Source organism: Phocoena sinus, chromosome 11 (genome assembly GCF_008692025.1).
Source record: "Phocoena sinus isolate mPhoSin1 chromosome 11, mPhoSin1.pri, whole genome shotgun sequence".
Taxonomy (NCBI): domain Eukaryota; kingdom Metazoa; phylum Chordata; class Mammalia; order Artiodactyla; family Phocoenidae; genus Phocoena; species Phocoena sinus.
Window position 1 is genome coordinate 92,687,160 of NC_045773.1, and position 21,714 is coordinate 92,708,873.

Genomic DNA, 21,714 nt, shown 5'->3' on the forward strand with positions numbered 1-21,714 from the left:
GAGCCAGGAGAGAGGCATGGGGCCGATTCTCCTCAGGCTTCCACAAGGGAACAACTGTGCGAACGTCTTGTTTTTGGATTTCTTGCTTCCAGCACTGTGAGAGAATAAACTTCTGTTGTTTAAAGCCACCTAGTTTGTGATAATTTTTATAGCAGCCACAGGAAACTAGTACAGATGACCTAGGTTTAAATCCTAGCTCTGCTGCGTCTTATTTGTGAGAACTTGGGTAACTGACAGCTTATCTGAGCCCCTGTTTCCTAATTGTAAAACGGAGGTAATGGTACATACCTTATCAGGTCACTGGGAAGATCAAACATAAATTCTTTTTTTTAAAAAATAAATTTATTTTATTTATTTATTTTTGGCTGCATTGGGTCTTCGTTGCTGCTCACGGGCTTTCTCTAGTTGTGGTGAGCAGGGGCTACTCTTCATTGCGGTGCATGGGCTTCTCATTATGGTGGCTTCTCTTGTTGCAGAGCACGGGCTCTAGGCACTCAGGCTTCAGTAGCTGTGGCACACGGGCTCGGTAGTTGTGGTTCGCGGGCTCTAGAGCACAGGCTGAGTAGTTGTGGTGCATGGGCTTAGTTGCTCCTCAGCATGTGGGATCTTCCCGGACCAGGGCTCGAACCAATGTCCCCTGCATTGGCAGGCGGGTTCTTAACCACTGCGCCACCAGGGAAGCCCCAAACATAAATTCTTAACATACTGCCTGGTATGTAATAATCACTCAATAAATGCAAGTTATTAATGCCAATTATGATAATAATTAGCAACACAGAGAAATGAGAATTGACTCCCAGGGGAGGCTGTCTTGGCGAGCCCTAATGCCAACAGGATTTGTTTGAAAATCGAAAGGATTTACTTCAGAAGCTTTACTTTGCCATTCTCATCACAGAAAAACGTGAGGGAAATGGGTGTTATTTGAGCTGGCATCATTGAAATGGATCTGGAAGTTGAACGATTTGTTTCTCAGGTTCCAAGAAGCTTAGAGAAATTGACAGGCACATCTTCTTTCCTCCTAACAACCGCTCTCTTGCCGGTACACCTCCCCTTACACCCGTGCACGTTGTCTCATTTAGAAGAGAGCTGTGTTCTTACGTTACAAGTGTGCTCTCTGCCCCGATGGCACAGGTGTGAGCTAGCCGTCCAGGTGCTTCACACAAATTACAGACCCTGCCGCCATGACCGGCAAAGCCAGGATCGCTTGCTGTCAAACTAAAGAGGGAGAGGTATTTGATTTCATTTGGTGGTAAATGAGAAAAAAATCCATTTTTCAAAGAGCAGTCTAAATCCATAGGCGAGTGGGAGGCTTTGGGAATAGATGGGTGGGCCGGGTAGCAATAGCTGTTGTCTATGGCCTCCGGGTAGATTAGCTGTGATCTCCACTAACACGTTCATTGTTGTCAACAGCATTAACATGCCTACCTCTTACAGGTGCCATGTTGGGCTGGTTCAGGGCATGTGCTCCCCGACACTTGCAACAATCAACAGAGTTGAATCCACAGGTCTGGCCGGGCCCAGTTTATATTCTTAGCCTCTTTCATTATTGGGCTCTATGATTTGTAAGAGGTTTTAACCCAGGTCATCTGACATGGTCCTCAAAACAGCTCCGGAGCTGTTAGGACTGGCCTTATCATACCCACGCTGCCTGCAGGGACTCTGAGTCTCAGCGAGGTTAAAAGACTTGCCAAGTTCAGAGCATTAGTCAGTGGTTGTCCAATGTGTCCAGGAACAAGGTGGGCTCCCCTACCTCCTAGAGGCCAGCACCCCGGTAACAAGAACGTCTTCTGAAGGAGAGTAGAGAGACAGAGATGGAACCATCAGATACATGCCCTCGGGGATGAATGGTGGAGGCTGAGCTCTGGGCCCAGGGCAGGGAAAGGTCAGAGGAAGGGTGGGTGTAGGGAGAGAGTGGGACTGGAAGGGGGCTTGAAAGGGAGCATTAATTCCTGAACCCTGTTTCCCACTCTAGAGATGGAGGCTTTTTCCTTCCCGCAGCTGGGATCTGCAGGGAAGGTTGAGTCCACCACCGAGGGCTGACAGTGCTAAAGTCTGGGCCCCCGAGCCATGGTCCTATGGTGACCCATCAAGTTCTGTGTCCCCAACATCCTGCTATGTCCCCCACATTGGTCCACTGGCCTCTCTAGGATTTCTCTGGACCTAGGTTCCCTACCCCCACATTCAAAATTATTAAAAGCAAAAGGCAAAAATACAGATTATAATAAAAGTGTCTATGGGAATTCCCTGGTGGTCCAGGGGTTAGGACTCCGAGCTTTCACTGCCGAGGGCTGGGGTTCAGTCCCTGGTGTGGCCAAAAAAAAAAAAAAAGGGGGTGTCTAAAAGTTTACAAATCAAAATTATTAAAACAAAGACAGCTAGTTTCTGGTGACTCCCAGCAATCCTTGATGTTCTTGTTCCACAGCTACATCACTCCAGTCTCTGCCTCTGTTTCCATGTGATCTTTTCCCTGTGCCCTCTCCTCTTCTTAAAAGGATACCAGGGGCTTCCCTGGTGGCGCAGTGGTTGAGAGTCCGCCTGCCGATGCAGGGGACACGGGTTCGTGCCCCGGTCCGGGAAGATCCCACATGCCGCGGAGCGGCTGGGCCCGTAAGCCATGGCCGCTGAGCCTGCGCGTCCGGAGCCTGTGCTCCGCAACGGGAGAGGCCGCAACAGTGAGAGGCCCGCGTACCGCAAAAAAAAAAAAAAAAAAAAGTAACTGGCTGATTTTGCCGACTCCTGGTCTAGCTCACTGTCTTGAACATAGTAAGCGCTCTAAATCCTTTCAAACAGCACCAGAAACATAGCAGGGCGTTAAGACAGACATCTAAAACCTTAAACAGATTCCATCATACCAAATTAACTAAGCCTTATACATAACACTTTGCCATACTAGCTGATTCATTCCTGATATCTACTCTATGAGGTAGGTATTCTTATTCCCATTTGTAAGTTGAACTAGATGTAACAAGTTTAAATGACTTCCATAAGGTCCGTGGATGAGGGAGGACTTGAACTTATTCCAAAGCAGCAAGGGCTGTAGTGCGTTTGGGGAGGATGAAGCTGTTATAAGGCAAGTTCGCCGAGTCATGATGGTGGGGAGGGAAAAGAGGGGGTCAGGAGTGGAGACGTCACCTTATAACTCATCAAGTTAAGAAAAACGTGGTGTGGTTATTGGATATGCAACAAATCACAAGACAGGGAAGGCACTGGCTGAGCTGGGGAAGGCTGTTGAAGGCCCAGGTGCACTGTGGGAGAAAGCCGGGGCTTGGAGCAGGGTGGCTGGACAAATTGATTCTGTCTGGGAGTGAAGGAGGGAGGCTGAGTCACCCTCATAACCCGGGTAATGGCTTGAGGGTTTTGAACTTGAGTTATATGGTACAGAGAAGATTTTAATGACTGAAGGGGATTAGAATATGCCACCCCCAAATATGTCACTTGGGGAGAAGGATTATTTTGAGCAGAAGGCAATTGAGAAACAACAGACACAGGAAAAGCTCTTTGCCCTCCCCCATCTGCCTGAAAGCAAGACATAAATTTCCTGTGAGAACGGTGCCCTCCTTGTACCAGCAAGGGGAGAGCAACTCAGCCCTGGAGGAGGAGTGTCAAGGCTGAGGTGAACCCGCATAGACAGACCTTACTACAATAACCCTTGTCTTCCATTAGTTTCCCCCATATATTTCCTAGTCACCTTCCCACAATTTACCACAACTAGAAGCCGAAACCCCCTTTCCTTTTTCTATTCCATTCTCCACAATTATCATTCTTTGTGAAAGTGGGGTTTTCACTTCTTTTCTCTGAGGCCCGTGTGTGCATAAAAATATCAACATCAGTAAAAATTGCATGTCTTTTCTTCTGTGAATCTGTTAGCTGTCAATGTAATTCACAGCCCCCATATACTGAACCTAAGAAGGTAGAGGAAAAGCTTTTGTCCCTCCCTTACATGACTTATTCTTAATTTAAAATCTTAACGTAAATGGCCCAAATTAATTGCCTTAAATTCTTTTACTGTCATCATTCTATGGGGAATTCCATGTGTGACATTTTTCTTAAAGAAGGACTGGATATTTGATGAACTCTCGACTAAAATGGAGCCTGCAGACCCCAAAGTGTTAGCTGGCAGGTAGCGATTGTCATTTTCAAAGGCTTTATCAATGGGAGTCAAATGGACAGTAACCTAGGCTGGCTCTTGTGCATTTCTTATATTCTTCATTGTTTTCGAACATTCCAGTACTGACTAAGATCTTGCCCTACCATGGCTTGGGGCTGGTATCAGCAACCAATGGCACCATGCCGAAAGCTTGAGACCGTGGCAGGGGGCGGTTTCCTCAATCCCATCTGGAGGCCAACTTGCTGGGCCTCCAATGCTGCAGGAGCAGGGCTGCCTCTTGTCCATGTGACCATCCCCAGGGCCTTGACCAGTGCTTGGCAGACAGCAGGCTTCCTATTATTAAGATTTGTACTGTTGCAACTGGGGCAAATTTGAATTTGACTCTCTTCTACCCAGCAGCCCACTCACACCTGTTGTTCTTTCTCCTGTGGGAGCAAAAAACCCTCTGCTGCCCTATTTCTCTCCGAGGTCCTCAGGGCAGATCCCATTCAGGCCCCCTTACCGTTATTTCCTCCCCTCTAGTTAAAATTTCCAGTGCCTGTGTGGGCCTGTGTTCAGCCTAAGGAGATAGCAATCTGATTAAAATAAGTCACACTGAAAAGCTTCTGGGGGAGTATTTGCATTTTAAAAGGGAGTTTGGGGACTTCCCTGGTGGCACAGTGGTTAAGAACCCACCTGCCAATGTAGGGGACACGGGTTCGAGCCCTGGTCCAGGAAGATCCCACATGCCGCGGAGCACCTAAGCCTGTGCGCCACAGCTACTGAGCCCGCGCTCTAGCGCCCGCAAGTCACAACTACTGAGCCCACGTGCCACAACTACTGAGCCCGCGCCTACAACCCGTGCTCCACAACAAGAGAAGCCACCGCAATGAGAAGCCCGTGCACCGCAACGAAGAGTAGCCCCTGCTCGCCACAACTAGAGAAAACCCGGGCGCAGCAACGAAGACCCAACACAGCCAAAAATAAATAAATAAATAAAATTTAAAAGATAAATAAATAAAAGGGAGTTTGGTGGTCTAAAATTCTCTGCTTGGTAGGCTGTTGGTAAGAGGGGTTTTGAGTTTGAGGGACTTCTTGATGCTTTTGATCTAATTCAGGCTCCTGGGATTATAAATGAATCTTCCAGCGGTACTCAAAGCAGTGGTGGCGGTAGCAGCTCCTGGTCCATTTATTAGCAATATGGACTCTCCACCTCACCTCAGGCTACAGGAGCAGAATCAACTAAATCAGAATCTGCATTTCCACTCCACTTTGAGAAGCAATCTGCATCTTCCCCAGGGGCATCGGAGGCTGGACTCCCACAGGTGAAAACAATCAATGTCTTGATTCCTCCTTGTGAGAGCTCCATGACCCTTGCCCTAGAGTGATATACTTTTTATATCAGTAGTTTTCAAATTTTATTGTGCAGTAGACTCCTCTGAGGGCACCAATGAAAAATGCAGAGGCCCAGAGAGTCAGATTCAGTGGGTGTGGGGTGTGGTCCAGGAATTTGCATTTTTCGCAAGCTGCTCAGGTGGTTCCAAAACAAGTGGTCCTAGTTTCACATTTTGAGAACCCTAGTCCTTAACTGCGCTCTAGCCCCGCGCTGCGTTTTACGGGAGGGGCTGCAGAGCATTCAAGATAAGAGCCTGCTTATTTCACAACAAAGAGGAAATGCTGGGATACAGGTAGAATTTAACATAAAGATCCCAAATTTAAGAGCCTAAAGTCCTTGTTATTTACAGACTGGATCTTCTTCCTGTTTGTCTGTTGAGGAAATACAGTCACTTTAAATTTCAGGGCTGGTTTAAGGCAAATCATTGGAAGTTATGTTTACCACCTGGGCATCTGTTTTGCTCTGCAAGAGAAATGTGATTTCTTTTCCCTTACCACCCTTGCTCCCTCCCTCCATCACTTTCCTTCCTGCCCTTGGGACCCACCCGTGGGCTGCTCACGCTTTCTGGAGTCTGGGGAACGGCTGCTGAGTGCAGCAGCTGAAAGCTTTGTAGGTGGTTGATAGAGAAGGTGGTAGGATTGCATCACTTCCTTGGTCTCTTCAGAGTTGTTACAGAAAGTGAAGTCGCTGGCCGTAGGGAATTAATTGAATATGATAAGCCCAGAGTAGTTAAGAAAATACCTGTCCTGAGATTTTCTGGAAAAGAACACTCTACATTGCCATTCTTTTGCTAGGGTTTTGGTCTGTGGGACTGCTGAGACAGCCGGTGGAAATGTGGTCAGGCACTAGGCTACACCCGCATCCATATGCATGGAGGGTACCGAGAGGCAGAAACATTCCTACAACCTGTCAGCTGCTCCTCAGCGAGTTTCACTGAAGAATCAACATGTCAGGATTGTTCCCGCTGCAAGTCTGAAGGCTCAGCTTGTTTCCTAGGCTTTGGGTGTCTCTAGGAAAAGGACTATTGAATATTCCAGAACCTGTGTTTTATTAGGAATGTGATGATTGCAACCATGTGGCAGTTCTTTTACCTGATGAGAGGACCTTGGAGGACAAAGACCTCAGGAAGTACACGTGCATTTGCTGCTCAAACTAATTAAGCAAATTCCCAACCTTCTGTCAGGGCCCCTCACTGGGCCGAAGTGCAGTCAACCTGTACCTCTTGACGTCTGCCCTGGATGTCTTTTTCCCAGTGAGACAGGCAGTTACTCTTTTGTGAAAATGCCTGAAACGCTCACATTTTGAGGTATTCTCATACACCAGTGAAAATCTCTCCCAATCTCATTTGTTTGGACCCCTCTGCCTGGTTTTTTCCCTGTGAGCCCCAAATGGTCGCCTTGGCCTTTCTCTTGATGGATTCATTGTTTTGATTTAAGCCATTGTGGCAGAAAATCTGATGTCATTTGCAGCTGCTACACTGAGATTCAAAGAAGCAGTCATTAACCCTTGCAGAGATCCACATGAAGGCACTGTGGCCTTCTCCACACTCTGTGTCAATAACCATGGCGTGAGTCAGGTTTCCGTATCGTGCTTAATATTTGCTGGGCATTGGCGAAGGAGTTTTTAGGTCTTTCATACATTCAATAAATACACATTTATTAGACCCTTACAATGTACCAGGTGAAGGGGATCAGGATATGCCACCCCAAATATGCCACTTTGGCGTAAGGATTATTTTGAGCGGAAAGCAATTGAGGATCAGCAGATGCAGGAAGATTTCTCTTCCCTCCCCTTTTCTGCCTAAAAGCAGCATGAATTTTCCTTTGTGAAGGTGTCCCCCTCTCTCATACCAGGAAGAGGAGAGCAACTTATCAGGGGAGACAGAGTTGGCTCTGAGATGAGTCTGTACAAACATACCTTACTAAGATAATCCTTATCTCCCATTAGTTCCCCCTTATATTTCCTAGGCACCTTCCCACAGTTTATCATCCCTTGAAGCCCAAACCCCCTTTCCTTTGTTAAAATGGTATGGAAGCCCCTGGGTCGCCTCACTTCTTTGAGTTTCACTTCTGTTTTGTGAACTCCCGTGCACATAAAATATTAATAAAATTTGTATTCCTTCCCTCCTGTGAATCTGTCTTTTGTGAGTTAATTTGCAGGCCTCTAGGTTATGAACTTAAGAGGGTAGAGGAAAAGTTTTTCCTTCCTGATACAGGCAGGTTTATAAACCTGCTTAGCTCCTTAGTCTTTTTAATCTCTAGGCGCCTTAAGCATCCCCCAACCTTTAGGAAAACTTTTGATTCCTGAGCACTGGAGAAGGAATTCTCCTTCCAGAAAGGTGTTAGGAACTTGCAATGCTGCTGCTGGAGCCTCTGACAGGTTTTCTGTGTGGAAGGCTCACTCTCAGATCCACGGCCCTGAGCGCCCTCAGGGGGTCGGAGGGGGAGGATTTTGGTGTGACACTGATGTGTGGAAAAAGGAATTTCTCACGCTGTTGGAATAGTATCTGGCAAATCCTTAGGATCCGTCTTAGATGTTAGGAGCTGGGCCCCAAATAGCGATCTTTTACATTTAAGTTTTTGGATGTCTTCAAGGGCTATTTATTTTGTATATGAAAGATAATTCTGTAGTTTATTTCAGTGTTATGAATGAACATTTTATTTACTGAAGTTACAAATTCAGAAATCTAGATCCTTCTTAAGTGTTTTTATTTTTTAACATCTTTATTGGAGTATAATTGCTTTACAATGGTGTGTTAGTTTCTGCTTTATAACAGTGAATCAGCTATACATATACATGTATCCCCATATCTCCTCCCTCTTGTGTCTCCCTCCCACCCTCCCTATCCCACCCCTCTAGGTGGTCACAAAGCACCGAGCTGATCTCCCTGTGCTATGCGGCTGCTTCCCACTAGCTATATATTTTACATCTGGTAGTGTATATATGTCCATGCCACTCTCTCATTCTGTCCCACCTTCTTAAGTTTTTAAGAGTCTTAGTATTCTAGTTATCCTAGAATGTTTTAACAGTCATTTTAAAATGGCCTTTGAATTATGTTTGTTCTATATCATAAGCTCAATTAATTGAATATGAGTTATGTATTTTAAACTGCATTTATAAATTTAACATGTCACATTTCTTTATTAAGTCCTTAAATTATCTGACTGAAAAAATTTTCAAACATTTAAGTAATGTTTGTAAATCTACTAAATGTATATAGTGGAACTTAAGTACTCTTAAATGTTCCAATATTGTATAAACAGTAAGATTTCAACTTAAAATCACAAACCTGAATCAATTATTCAACTACACATTCTAAATCGCAGTTACAAAGCTGAACTGTCACTCTTATTGGCCATGTTATCTTAAACTTTGAAAAATTTTAAAACACTGCTAAGCTGTATATGAACATTGTGTCCCCCAAAATCTATCTGTTGAAGCCCAACCCCAATATGATGGTATTAGCAGGTGGGGTTTTCGGAGGTGATTGGGAGGGTAAAGCCCTCATCAGTGGGATTACTGTCCATATAAAAGAGACACCACAGAGCTCACTCACCCCTTCTACCTGGGAAGACACAGCCAGAAGACAGCTGTATGTGAGCCTTATGAAGCAGGTTCTCTTCAGACACCGAATCTGCCAGTACCTTGATCTTGGACTTCTCAGCTTCCAGAACTGTGAGAAATAAATTTCTCTGGCTGATATGCCACTCTGTCTGGGGTAATCTTTTATAGTAACCTGAACAGAATAAGACAAACACCAAAAATACCTATAACTTACTCCCTAACAGAAAACTATTAGCAGTTTCTATGCTAAATTCTAAATCTTCCTAAGAAGATTTAGAAGGTGCTGACCCACTAAAGAAACAGTTGTGCACTTCAAGCCATTTTGGGGAAACATTCTCAGACCCTTGATTCATGAAGATGAGAGACTTCAGGTGGAACACTGAGTACATTACTGTTGGTGACCCTGATGGAACACGTGGAGGCCTATTTACAGTCCGTGGACCCCACCATGGTGATCAGTTGATCGGATTTTGTACATCTTTAGCTCTTACAGTAACAGAAATGTTTCTTCCATCCAATTCCAAAGGACCTTTGAACTGAAAATAAACCTGCATTCTTTTTCACAAAATGATTATCTCTTAGGACCAAGCAACTCTTACAGTGTTAGAATAATGTGACTTCTTTCTGCCTATCTCTTGGCTTTGCCTCATTATTTGATAATTGCCTGATAATTTGGCCATGGCTCCCATTCTGCTGACATTTTAATTCTACAATTAAAAATGGAATATTTTCGTGCATAAAAGAGTATGTTCCTGATCTAGAACCTGGCACCCAGTACATGCTCAGTCAATGGTAATTATTATTATTTGAGATTTACGGCCAGGATCCCCAAACCATTAAGAGCACTCAGTGGTTACACTAAGTCTTCAACAAACGCTGAAAACTAGACAAGGTACAAAAAAGAAGAGATAGCTCCTAAATGGTAGGTGTAAGAGCTCGGCCAGAGAAAGGGAATGAATAAGAGGGAGAAAATAGACAGAAAATAACCTACAACCATATAGGGATATTTATATTTAGTGAAATATTTTCAGCTTCAGCTTACACAAAAAAAACAGTGAAGCATCCAGTTGATACGCGAATGTGTCACTGCAGGGAGATGGTGATTCACAGAGATTTTCTTCATAAAGAAATAAAGCCTAGCCTATTCAAAAGCACTTCCATTTAATGCAGCACTGCATTGAACGGGGCTCTTTTCAAGGGGCTACTATTAAAGGCAAGATTATTATCTTCAGCATTTAGATGGCGTGCTGACTGGGGCCATAACACCAGGGCACTTAGACGCTCCCATTATCAATGTACAGTCTGGTCTTTGGAAGTTTAAAAATAGCTTTCACAACCTTTTATGGCTTCTCTCGCATGGGCTGTGGCTGTGGGCTCTGGAGAAGGCTGGGCCCCCTGCAGGGAAGGCTGCTGTGTTGGAACCTTGCTAGCACGTTGACCTCAGGGGGTCCAGGCTGCAGGACCACCCTGGATGCATGACCCTGTTGTAACAACGTCCTTTGAGACCACAGGTAAGCTACAGTTTAGAGGAAAGCAATGTTTCAAGGACATGATTCTTGTTCCAACCATGACATCTGGGCCATTAATCCTCTCTAGGTTAGATACCCAGTTAGGCACATTGTGTGATTCAGAATTCTCTCTTTCTTTTTTCAGATCTCAGGTTTAATGAATATATCACGAGCACCTACTACGTTCAAGATTTTACTCTAGGTGTTGGGAAGATAAAGAGGAATAAGGCTTTCTCTGACCTCATGTGGGCTGTGGGTGGGAGAGAGACATATGATGGATCCTTTCAATGTGGTTGCTCAGTTCTTCCTCTCCAAGGAAGGTCTCAAACGCAAATGCTTCTGGGGGCCAGGCCCATCTTGGGGATGAGTGGACAGGCCTGTGGGGAACCATGACACATGGAGATCATGCGCTCAGTGGTTCCTGGGGGCAGTGACTCAGTTCCAGAGGCTGCTGGACCACAACGTAGGCCCAAAGCCCCAACATTGCCAGAACTTCCCATCTCTGAAAGGGAGTCTGCAATCTGGATTTTTATGTGAAATATCCTAGTTTTTCAATGTTGGAAACTCTACAGGCCAACCCCCAATACATCTGCAAGCCAGGTCTGCGTTGGAGTGACCCATTGGCTCACCTCGTGGTGCAGAGAATGATGGAAAGACGGGAAACTTTGCTAGTCTTTTCACTTTTAGGCATTTGTCCAAAATCTTCCTCTATTTTTTTTTTTTTTTTTTTTTGCGGTACGCGGGCCCCTTACTGTTGTGGCCTCTCCCATTGTGGAGCACAGGCTCTGGACGCGCAGGCTCAGCGGCCATGGCTCACGGGCCCAGCCGCTCCGCGGCATGTGGGATCCTCCCGGACCAGGGCACGAACCCGTGTCCCCTGCATCGGCAGGCGGACTCTCAACCACTGCGCCACCAGGGAAGCCCCGAGATCTTCCTCTTTGACGGATTTTAGTCTCTCATGAAGAAAAACCTTTGCAATAGAACAGTCCAGAGGCTTAAACAAGATGCTTCTTAAGTGACGAGTTGCTGGGTACTTAGATGGCTTTGACTAGATGCTGGGAGACGGTGGGGTGGCCTACTCTAGAGGGTTCTCCAGGGAAAACGCTGGGCAGAAGGAGGTAGACAAAGCCATATGACACACAAGCGAGGGTGTGTCGAGCTCATAGAGGTGGGAGCAGAGCAGCTGGGGCAGGGCGGAGCCACCACATCGGTGGAGCCTGGCCCCGGGGGCTGGCCTGGAACTGAGCCCCTGCGGTTGTTACTGACCCGCCAGAGCTTCTGTGCGCTCCAAACAGGGCCTGAGGTCTGTGGCTGTGCAGATCTGTGCTGTCGCGTGTAAGCACCAGGCGCACGTGGCTGTTGAAACTTGAAATCACTAAAATGAAATGAAGAAATCAGCTCCTCGTTAGACTTGTCACGTGAAGTGTTCAGTGGCCACAGGTGGCACGTGGCCCCCGTATTGCAGAGTGCAGGGAACATTTCCAGCGTTGCAGAAAGTTCTGCTGGACGGTGCTGATCTATAGCTTTCCACACTCATTCCTTCCCCATGTGTCTTTACTGAGATAACCTGACTTGCCTCTCTTTTTTGCCATTGGAAAGAGTCTCCCCAGTACCGTGACTTAAAGGTCCCCCCAAACCTCACGTTCTATGAGAAGGATAGATGTATTTGGTACGAGGTTTCTGTCTGAGACCTGGCCTCAAGGCGGTCCTCCCCTCCACTTTGACGTCCCCACCCCCTGCCCTGTATTTATTTTTTTTAATTAAAAAATTGTAGCAAAGCACATAAAATTTACCATCTTAACAATTTCTAAGTGTGCAGTTCAGCAGTATTAAGTACATTCGCATGACTGTGCAACCATCACCACCATCCATTCCAGAACTTTGTCATCTTCCCAAACGGAAGCTCCATAACCACTAAACAGTAGCTCCCCATTCCCCTCCCCCTCCCCCCCGGCTACTGCCATTCTATTTTCTGTCTCTTTGAATGTGTTCTAGGTCCCTCACACAAGTGGAATCACACAGCATTTGTCCTTTCGTGACTGGCTTATTTGCATATCATAAAGTCTTCAAGGTTGATCCATGTTGTAGCTCATGTCAGGATTTCCTCACTTTTTAAGGCTGAATAATATTCCATGTCATGGATATACCACCTTTTGTTTATCCATTGGCTATTGTGAATAATGCTGCAGTGAACATGGGAGTGCAGGGGTCTCTTCAGGACACTGCTTTCAGTGTCTTTGGATATATACGTACCCGGAAGTGGGATTGTTGGATCATATAGTAATTCTATGCTCCTCCAGAAATGGAGAAAAGTGGGACAAGACAGGCTAATGATCTAAAAGTTTGTCTTCTTTGTAGGTGAAAAGAAATTTCTGCAGACTTTTTTTTTTCTAGGAAAATCTTTTCTCTACTCGATCTCTGGGAGGTTAGGACTCCTGGGGGGTGATGGGGAGAACTGACTCCTGCAAAATAAGCCCAAGACCAGCAATTAAGATCACAGTTCTGGGCCCGGGGCCCATGGACTTGAACAGCAACCATATGGAGAATCTAGTTTTAGATTTTTGTAGTTATAGTTCTCTGGTCATGCCCTGGCCTTTGATAAAGTCTCAAATGTTACAGTCCGTTATTAACTGACACTGAGGGGAATTAAGAGTAGCCAGGTTTGGGGTGAGGTTAAGGCAAAAGCAGCTGCCTGGAGAGTAGGTTTCGGGGCAGCAAGAAGGGTAGAGAGGTCGCTTAGGGCCCTCCTAGAGCCAGATGGTGGTTGGGATGGCAAGGGACAACCAGGACAAGTTTGTGGCACAAGTGGGCAGTCCCTGAGGATTCCCAAGGAGATCTGGGGAAGGGAACTTGGTGAAAGGTGTGCTGTCCTGCAGTGAAGCACAGTGAAGCTCCTGCTGGGATGGTTTGGGTATAAGAAGGAAGTATAGTCATTCTTCCATATCTTTGGGGTATTGGTGGATATCAGACCCCCTGGATACCCGTCTCTTATATGAAATGGGGTAGTGTTTGCATATAACCTACTGACAACATCCATATGCTTCAAATCATCTCTAGGTTACCTACAGTACCTGATACAATGTCAACGTGATGTAAAGAGCTGCTGGTATGTTCAAATTTTGCTTTCTGGAACTTTCCGAAATTTTTTTCTCTGTGAATATTTTCGATCTGCGATTGGTTGAATCCACAGATGTGGAACCCGCAGACACAGAGGGCTGACTGTATGACACTGTTTTGTGGTCACAGGCTGGTTAGGTCTGAGTCATGGGTCTCACGTCCCTCCCATGGTCACCCTTTGGTCACTCACACGGTCATGCCATGCCCCGTGGCACTCGATCTTCCCCTCTGCAAGTTCTAGGTTTTTGTGGCTTGGGCACCCCAAGGGTGGGAGTGGCAGCCACTTGGCTGGCCCCAAAGTTTGCCCACTGAATATGTCGGCTGTGTGTGGCAGCACGTTCTTTGAGATCCTGCAGGAGAAAGAGCAGGGAGAGAGCCCAGGGGCGCAGGCAAGGCTAGAAAAAAACTAAGAGAAGGTAAAAAAGGAGAGGTTATAAAGAAGGCTTTCATTCATTTCTTTGTTGGTATTAAAAATGCTTTAGGAAAGGTTGAATTCACTGCCAAATCTTCATCCTGCTCTGAGCCTGGGCTCTCTCACCTCCAAATGAAAGGGTTAGGTCAGATCAGCTATTTTCAGTCTGTCCTTCTCTAGGTTCTGGGGTTCTGAGAAGTTCCCTGGGGGCCTCAAAGGCAGAAGCTGAGCAAGTCTTTAACTGGAGGAACTTTACTCTCCTGAGTTTCATGAAAGGCTCCCCAGCTGAGAAAGGCTTGCAAACCAGGAACCAGAGGCCCTCTGGGCTCATCACGGGACCACACTGCTTCTAGTGCACCATGAATTAATGTGTATGTTTTATAAATGTTATAATTATCGCATGAATAACAAAATTATTTTATATATATGATCTATGAATTGATTTGTAAAATGATATTTAAAAACCATTAACAAACATTTGAAGATAACCCGCAATGTGGCTTCCCTTTTTTAGTATTACTTTCCTGCTTCTTCTCTGTGCCAGGGGTACCCAAGACCACCCCAGGTTCAGTGATTCCCTAAGAGGACTCACGGGACTCAGCATATAGTCATACTCACGGCTATGGTTTATTTCAGTGAAGGATACAAAGCAAACTTGGCGAAAGGAAAAGGTGCATGGAATGAAGTCTGGGGGAAACCAGGCGCCAGCTTCCGAGAGTCCTCTCCCAGTGGAGTCACACGGGATGCACTTAATTCCTCCAGCAAAAAGTCGTGACAACACGTGTGAAATGGCATCTGTCAGGGAAGCTCATTAGAGCTTCTAGAGCGTCCAGGGTTTTCATTGGGGGCTGGTCATGTAGGCCCCTTTGACTGGTATGTTCCCAAATTCCAGACCCCCAGAAGGAAAGCATAAACCATGTTGACTGTATAACTGATTCAGGCATAATGAGCCACTCTTCTCAGGGAATGGTGGGAATCCCCAGAAATCCAAGTTCCCAGATGCCAGCCAGGGACCAACCCTGCAAGCAGGTCTTTCTAAAGATAGCAGTCAAGGGACTTCCCTGGTGGCACAGTGGTTAAGAACATGCCTGCTAATGCAGGAGACACTGGTTCGAGCCCTGGTTTGGGAAGATCTCATATGCCACGGAAAAACTAAGCCCGTGCGCTGCAACTACTGAGCCTGCATGCCACAGCTACTGAAGCCCGTGTGCCTAGAGCCTGTGCTCTGCAACAAACAGAAGCCACCACAATGAGAAGCCCGTGCACCTTGATGAAGAGTAGCCTCCGCTCGCTGCAACTAGAGAAAGCCTGTGCACAGCAATGAAGACCCAACGCAGCTAATAAATAAATTAATTAATTAAAAAAAACCCTCAATAGTTTATAAAAAGACAGCAGTCAAGCTTCCTTTGTTAACTTTCTGCTGTACGTTCTCCTCCTTTTCTTTCATATCTCCTCCTTGTTCTTCCTCTTTTTAATAATATATTGGAAGTTGCAAAGAATGGAAGCAGCCCAGGCTTCTCTCCACTTCTGGGAGGCCCTGTCACGGGTGCAGACAGCACTTCTCCTTCTGGGGAAGGATGATTTTGAGGAGGGATGTGGCAGGAAGACTGTGTAGGAGCCTGATGCTGGGGTCCACGGCTGAAGCGATGAGCATACACCATAGCAATGGTAAGGGAATGGAGAGGGGACAATTTTGAGGGCCACCACCAAAGAAGGATGCATGGATACATCTCAGAGGATGTTTTTTGGCTGATTTTTCCCCAAATTCAGCATGCTTCTGGGCTTCTTTGGCCTTAGGTTGATGTGTTCATAAAGGGTCAGTTCTTCCCTCTTCCCCACATAATAACACATACAATCGAAACTTCAACTCAAATAATATCTTACTATTCCATTATATTTTATTCTCTATGTCACAGTTTAATCTCTTCATATAGACACTTTAAACATGGCTACGAATCTGTGTGTACTTAGGAATTAGTGTCTTATTGGATGCAGAAGAGCTTATTTCATTTATGAGGAAAATTTTAATTTTAATACAACCTTCATATTCAGAAGCTGACATAAAGGGACAGTGGTGAAAAGGTATTGCTTTCTTTCTATTCCTCATACATTTTTTTGATCAGTTGAATTTTTCCTGATTAGAAATTACATATATATATATATATATATATATATATATATATATATATATACACATTTTAGAGCCCAAACTTGAAGCCAACTCGAGGTACGTAAAGCAGAGAAGCCTCAGTTATAGGGTGGATGAGCTCTTTGCTTTGAACTGGGTAATTATCCTGAGGTCTTAGTTAGGCTTGGTTGGGGTGGGCGTGAGGGACTGATAAGATGTTGGAAAAGCCCAAGTATATGCCTATCAGTGGGTCTTCCTGGTTGGATAACATTCTTCAGTGTGAGGATCCTCAGACAAGGGGGGCGGTGTTGAGAGCTGGAAACACCTGGTTTTGATTGCTGAAGCTTGTCTTGGTGGCTGCTTGCAGGAGGTGCTTTCCACAAAAGGCACACCAAGGAGGAGGAAAGGGGAAATGAGAGGGGGAAATAGCATTAAAAGTGTAAATCAAGGGACCCAATTTCATGAATTATTCAGAATTACGAGCTGAAAAACAAAAACTTCTTTTACATTTACCTTGTCTTGATCCTTTAGGCTAATTGGTCAGTACAATCACTCCTAATTATTTGGGGGGCTTTTGACCCTCTCCCTTCTATGGAATTAAAGTCTCTCCTTTTTCACATTCCATAAAGTAAAATTACTCTGAGAAACTGATTTTGAGAATTTGAGAAACTGATCAATGTTCCTTTAGATCCGGGTTGTTAACCTTTTTTTTTCAAACGTCATGGACCCTTTGCCAGGGGATTGAAATGTTTGCACCCCTTCTCAGTATAATGTCTTTAAGTGCATGAAATGAAAAAAATATACTGAATTACAAAGGAAACCAATTATATTAAACTACATTTATAAAAATATTTTTAAAAACCAAACTTACCACATAGTGATATATGTGCTCCTCTCTTAGTGCGTCAGACAAGACCTAGTGGCAGATCTAACACCCACCATGATTCCAAAATAGTAACGTGTAAACAATATTTTGTGATATCTAAAAAAACTGTATGTGATATGTGATTTTTATTGGTGACAAACTCATCATTACTACTCATACTACTGTGGTTTGTTGCTTACATTCAGAATAGAAGAAAATGCTAAATTTCAGTTAGAAGCGAGGGAAAATCAGAATAAAAAATCTTCTTTTCCGCCAATTTTTGAATCCCCTGAGCTCTGTCTATGGGCCCCTTGAGGGTCCAAGGACCCCAGGTTGAGAACCCTTGCTTTAGAAAATTTTAGATTCTTAGATTTTTAATCCCTGTTTTGATTAAAATATCTGCTTCTTATCTTGGTATTTCTCTAACTGGGGTCCTAAGCAGAGTGTCCTAAACATACATTGTACTCAATATTTAATTACTTTACTTTTACTATTTTTTTTAAAAAGACATATATCTTTTACTATGTATCAGGTACTGTTCCAAGTACCTTATGTATACTAATTAATTGTTTACAACTATTTACCAGTAAAACGGAATTAATATCTACAAAGAATAACTTAGTATTAGCTTGTTACTCAATTGGTTGTGACATCCTTTTCTCGGGGGCTGTTACTCCTTGGCTCTTTTTTACCCTTTCGATTTAACAAACAATCCCAACACTTTCTTCTTTTTTCACCAGTCTGTATGTGTAATTAGGATACAACAAAACTTTATATGTACTTGTATAGCTTTTCACTATTTTCTTTGTGTTATATTCTGCTTGGGATTCATAGTGCTTAAAAAATTTTTTTTAATTGAATGGTTCTTTAAATTCTATAGTGCTTCACAATCTTCAAAAGTTTCACAGACATGATTGCATATAATCCCATAATAACCCTTCTTCCCCTCTCCCTTTCCCCTCTCCCCCTCCCTCTTTCCCTTCCCCCCTTCCCCCTTTTCCTCTCTCCCCCATTCCCTCTCTCCCTTTTCCTCCCTCCCCTCTCCCCCCTTTCCCACTTCCCCCCATAATCACTAGTCTGTTCTCTATATCTGTGAGTCTGCTTTTTTGTTTTATTCACTAGTTTATTGTAATTTTTAGATTTTACATTAAGTGATATCATATAGCATTTGTCTTTCCCTGTCTGACTTATTTCACTTAGAATAACGCCCTCCAAGTCCATCCATGTTGCTGCAAGTGGCATTATTTTATTCTTTTTATGGCTAAGTAGTATTCCATTGTGTGTGTGTGTGTGTGTGTGTGTGTGTATATATATATATATATATATATATATATATATATATACCACATCTTCTTTATCCCTTCATCTGCTGATGGACACTTAGGTCATTTCCATACCCTGGCATTTGTAAATAATGCTGCTATGAATATTGGGGTGTGTATATCTTCTTGAATTGATGGGTTTTTGTTTTTTTTTTTAGTATATGTACCCAGGAGTGGAGTTGCTAAGTCATATGGTAGTTCTATTTTTAGTTTTTTGAGAAACGTCCATGCTGTTCTCCACAATGGCTGCCCAATTTACATTCCCACCAACAGTGCACATGGGTTCCCTTTTCTCCACATCCTTGCCAGGATTTGTAGTGCTTTTATTTTTTGGATTCTGTGACTTGATGTTTATTGATAGTTTTGGAGAATTCTTTGCCATTATCTCTTCCACTGTTGCTGCTACCCCATTATCGTCCTTTTTGGGATTCCAATGACATTGACCTTAACCACCTTACATTGGTGGTTAAATCTTTTTAGGGGACGTATGTCCCATATGTCTTGTATGCTCTTTTTCTGTGTTTCCACCCCTTCTGCCCCCTAAACTTGAGGCTAGATGTTTTCTACTGACATATTCCTGTTCACTAGTACCCTCTAGAGCTGTGTACAATCTGCTGTTAAACTTATCTATCGAGTTCCTAACTTCCGTTGTATCTTTTAGTTCTATAATTTCCATTAGTTTCTTTTTTATTGAGTCCAGTTCTTTGACTAAAGTCTCTCTTTTTAAAAAATCACTGAAGTAGAGTTGGTTTACGCCTGTCTTTTCTTGAATATATTACCACAGCTCTTTAAAAGTTTGTGTCTGGTCATCACACAGATGAACAGGGTCATAAACGAGCCACCTGTGGGACTGCTTCTATTGTCTGTTTTTCTCTCTTGGTCCTGAATTTTGTTACGGAACCAGGTTCCTTTTGCCCGATGCGCAGCAAGCCAAAACGCTGAGACGCCGAGGTTCGCAGCAAAGAGAGGGTTTACTCACAGGGCAGCCAACCAAGGAGACGGGAAAACAAGTCTCAGATATACCTTCTGCCGCCTCTCGCTAGGCAAGGGGCTGCAGGTATTTTGGGATAAAGAACAAAGAAGCAGGGCGCTCTGAGGCTAGGCGAGTGATGGGAGCGTGAGGAAAGGTGGTTAGAAAAGGTGTGTGATCCACTTCTGCGCAGGCGTAGTGAGCTACGGGCCTCCCCACGTTGGAATATGTAGGCTTTAGTACGAGCTGAGGGCAGAGTGCGGGGTGGGGGGCCCTCTGACGTCACCACGTCACCGGGCGGACACTCACGCATGCCCAGCTGGAGGGTGGGCGGTCCTACTCAGTCTTGACCAGCTCGCTGAAACAGGACACAGCTAACTCCAAGTTCCTGGAAAACACCTCCGGCAAACATCTTATTGATTGTTCAGGCCAAGTGCAAGCCGCAAAAACGACCTTGATTAGTGAAGGTAGGTGAAATGGACGTGACTAATAATTACCCACGGTTTCACCTGGTCATCTTTTGATTGACAGACAGTATGGATAAAATACTGTAGAGACGGGGCTTCCCTGGTGGCGCAGTGGTTGAGAGTCCGCCTGCCAATGCAGGGGACGCGGGTTCTGTGACCCGGTCCGGGAAGATCCCACATGCCGCGGAGCGACTAGGCCCGTGAGCCATGGCTGCTGACTGAGCCTGCGCGTCCGGAGCCTGTGCTCCGTAACGGGAGAGGCCGCAACAGTGAGAGGCCCGCGTACAGCAAAAAAAAAAAAAAAAAATACTGTAGAGGTTCTGAATGATATTCCCTTCTTCCAAAGAGGATTCACCCATTCCTCTTGGAGGCAGCTAGAGGTGTCATGTTACTTTAATCAGTCAGTGTCCGAACAGATTTCGGGCTGGGCTGCATTCTTTGCAAGGTTCATCCTGCCTTTGGGTCCTCCCGGCACACACAGATCCTACTGACAGCCTGGAGTTTTGTCAGTGCTCCCCTCTTGGTGGATCCAACTCGAATCTTTGTCTTCCCAGCACCTGGAGACTTGAAAGCTCCACTGAGCTTTCCAGCTGCTTTCAGCTGGGTCTCTGAGCTTCTTGCCTTCACAGTTTAAGAATTATCAAACGACTGGAGGGCAAAACCAGTACAGAGCCTCAGGCGCACTGCTCTGCTCCTCTCTTCTCTCTGGCATTTTGGCTCCAACTCCACTTTGTGTTTCCCTAGTCCTGAGGGGTTGCCTGCAATGATTCTCAGCCTCTAGCTCAAAACTGCTTAAAAACCAGCAAATGAAGTGTTGGTTCACTTCTACGAGCTTCTCTTCCCTCTGGATCCTGGCACTTCTGGAGAGTTTAGCAGCTCTCCAGTGTCTGCAAACAGATAATTAGTTTTTGGATTTTTTTTTTTAATTGTGCAGAGCCAGAGCCTAAAATTTTGCAGTTTAGAAAACGCTTTCTCATAAGTTCCCATTTTTTAATCTTCACTAAAACCCCGTGTGGGAGAAAGGGCACAGGTCACTATCCCCGTTCGATAGGCTGTTTACTAACTGAGGTGGAGGTCCGGAGAGTCTAGGGGAAGAATCTTTCTACCTAAAGGCAGGGCTGACACCGGAACCCACATCTCTCGGTTCCTAGTATGATATATGCCTTCATGCCATCCTGCCTCTCGTGTGTATTAGTTTGCTAGGGCTGCCATAACAGAATATTGCAGACTGGGGGACTTCAACAACAGAAATGTATCCCCCGACAGTTCTGGAGGCTAGAAGTCCAAGATCAAGGTCTTGGCAGGGCTGCTTTCTTCCGAAGCCTCTCTCCTTGGATTGTAGATGCTGCCTTCTTGCTTGGTCCTCACACGCTCTTGTGTCTGTGTCCTAATCTCTTTTTGTGATGACACCAGTCGTATCAGATTAGGGCATACCAAATAGCTTCATTTTAATTTAATTTCCTCTGTAAAGGCTCTATCTCCAAGTAGAGTCCCATTCTGAGGTACTAGGGGTTAGGGTTTCAACATGTGAAATTTTTTGGGTGACGTGTGGGTAGGAGGCACATTTCAGCCCATAGCACTATGTAAAAGACTGATGAATGCAATGACCATTTTCTTAAAATTTCTATAAATTAAACTTGTAGGGGCCCTCTTTGTCTTAGCATGGAGTTCTCAAAGTATGGCACCAGCTCCCCAGCACCAGCATGAACTGGTTAGAAATGCAAATTCTCGCTCCCCACCCCAGACCCTTCTCAGTTAGAAACTGTGGGATGGACCCAGTAAACCCTTCAGGTGATTCTGACAGAGGCTTCGGATTGAGACCAGTACCTTAGCAGCTGGGGAAAGGACAGCTATGATGCACAGTGGGTTCAGCTGCAA